Raw genomic sequence first — 2,918 nt, 5'->3', positions numbered from 1 at the left:
CTGTAGCTTCAATATACTTGTGAAGGAGCTGTATTTATCTTGTGGAGTTGTACAGCCTTCTTATAATCTTCTAGTTAATGATTCACTGCTTTGGGCTGTGGGTGTTGGGTTTTTTTTTCTCACTACCAGTAAAAAAAAAAACATTGGCCTGTTTTGTGTTGAGTCATTGGATTTCCTCAGTGTTCAATGGAGAATCAGCTCCTCAACATGCCAGTCACATTACCTCGGACTTTTCTCTTGATCCTGTTCAAGGATCCTTGATCCTCCTTATCTCTTGGTCAGGCCAGGCAAGTCTGGTGCAAACAACTCAAACACCACAGAAACAAATGAAAGTCACCCCCGCAGCTTTCGTTGTGCTTGGAGACATGGATGTTCAGCTCATTCCTCTGAGGACATGAAGCCCATGAAGAAAAGTTTTCTTCTAGAATAACTTTTGAGAACATTATTTAGTTTCTCAGGAAGGAGACAAGCTCTGAGGTAAGAGTGAAAAGAAAAACCCCCTGAGAATGTTTTACGCTGTTACGCACTCTAAGGGAAAAAATGTGAATAACAACTGTAACGTGTTATAACTGTTGACTGCATTTGGATTTTCACAAGACCTTCAGTAAGGTGTGCTGCTGAAGTCTATTAAAGGAGTTAAGCTGACACAAGAGTAGAAAGTTGTTGCTTGATTAAATAATTAGCTACAAGTTGGGAAACAGAAGATCAGCAGTGAGGGAGGGGTCAGAAGGGGAGTTTATTTCCTGCTAGAGCTTGTGTTCTGCATGCCATAAACAGGAGAAAAAATTGGTGAATGCTGAGGCAGTTACTTTTTCTTGTGAAATCAACTGATCTAAGTCCTGTCAGTGGAGTCTGAGTCCTCACACTCATGGGTGGCTGAGTGATCCAAGAGCAGCTAATGCTGCCTGTAGGTGAGTGAAAAAGAGATGCAGCAGGAGGCAGAGACAGTCACAGCTCCATGGTTATGTATATATATGCATATTTCTGTAAAATGTGTATGTAGTGCTGGGGTTTGGAATGAACAGATAGGAATGAGACCTTGGGTGAATAATAAACACTGCTTAAAGCAGTTTAGTGCTCAGCAGTTGAACAAGAAGAGCACTGGTGTTAGGAGGAGCAGCTCTGGGAGCTGGGTTTGTTTATCCTGGAGAAAAGGAGGATGAGGGGAGACCTCACTCTCTACAGCTGCCTCAAAGAGGGCTGTAAAGAGCTGAAGATGAATCTGTTCAATGAAGCCTCAAGTGATAGAACAGAGACAATGGCCTCAAGTTGTGCCAGGGGAGGTTTAGATTGGATGTTAGGAAGAATTTGTTTCTTCAATTACAGGGTTATCAGACATTGGAACAAGCTGCCCAGGGCAGTGGTGGAGTCACCATTCCCAAAGGGATTTTAAAAACACAGTGCTTAGAGATATGGCTTAGTTAAGGTCTTGTCAGAGTTGGGTTAATTGTTGGACTTGATGATCTTACAGGTCTTTTCCAAAAAAGGTGATTCTGTGAGTTAGTTTCAGTGTGACATAGTAACGATGTGTAATCTCTCAAGTGGAACGAGGGTAGGCAGGGGAGTGATTATCCACTGCTTCAGTGTCACTCATTGGTTATTCACTGCTAATGCAAGAGCTACAGCACACTAAATCAAATTATAGGGTGGCAAATACAAAACAAAAGGGAGCTAACTTTTGGGTCCTGCATTTTGATCACAACAAGCCCAGGCAATGCTACAGGCTTGGAGAAGAGTGGCTGGAAAGCTGCCTGGCAGAAAAGGACCTTGGTGTATTGATTGGCAGCCGGCTGAACATGAGCCAGCAGAGTGCCCAGGTGGCCAAGAAGGCCAATGGCATCCTGGCCTGTATCAGAAATTGTGTGACCAGCAGGACCAGGGAAGTGATCCTGCCCCTGTACTCAGCACTGGTGAGGCCCCACTTCGAGTACTGTGTTCTGTTTTGGGCACCTCAATACAAAGAGGACATTGAGGTGTTGGAGCAAGTCCAAAGAAGGGCAACAAAGCTGGTGAAGGGTTTGGAGACCATCCCTTGTGAGCAGCTGCTGAGGGTGTTGAGGCTGTTTACTCTGGGGAAATGGAGACTGAGGGGGATCCCATTGAGAGCTTTATGAGAATTGTTTTTTTCCAGAATGACACAAAGCAGTGTTTCGTTTTCTTTTGTGCTAATTTTCCATGTCTAAATTTTTTATTAAAGTTGCTCCACTATTTTTTGTACAGGGGAAGCTTTTGTAAAGGGGAACCCAATGTTTTGGGTAGTGCTGGCACTTGAAAATAACTGGGCTTGCTAAAAGCAGGTGTTGAAATGTCTATCTGTCTGTTTTTCTCCTTCTCTCCTCCTTCTCTCCTCCTTCTCTCCTCCTTCTCTCCTCCTTCTCTCCTCCTTCTCTCCTCCTTCTCTCCAAGCATTTTACAGCTGTTCTGAAATGCTTGTCCACTTTATGTTGAAAAGTATAAAATGATGCCACTATAAAGCATGATATCTGTGCAAATCCTAGAGGGGAGGCTCTTATTTACAGTGCAGTGGGGCCAGGTACACCACCAGCTACACATGTATCACAACAACACAGCAGCAGAGGAAAAGCATTGAATTTGTGTTGTTGTGCCCAACAATTCTTTGTTCTCATCTGTGCCTCTCTCAATTGTTTGCTCCTTAAGGAGGAAAAGGAAGGAAACACCAACCAGTTCCCATTGTACTTAATTAAACTCAGGAAAGCCTGGGGAGATGTAGCCAGTAGAAGTCCTCTTGTTTCAGGCCAGGAATTGATTTAATGTGGTAAGAGGTGGAGATGTTACTTGATGAAAAATTAAAAGATACCATGTCTGAGCAGTTCAAAAGGACTTGTAATAAACTCGTCAATCCAGAGGATTATTTTTTGCTGTCTGATCTAACAGCCTGATGCAGATGAATAGTTGGA

The sequence above is a fragment of the Calypte anna genome, chromosome 7, assembly GCF_003957555.1.
Source record: "Calypte anna isolate BGI_N300 chromosome 7, bCalAnn1_v1.p, whole genome shotgun sequence".
In the NCBI taxonomy this organism is placed as follows: domain Eukaryota; kingdom Metazoa; phylum Chordata; class Aves; order Apodiformes; family Trochilidae; genus Calypte; species Calypte anna.
This window is presented reverse-complemented; position numbering follows the sequence as displayed.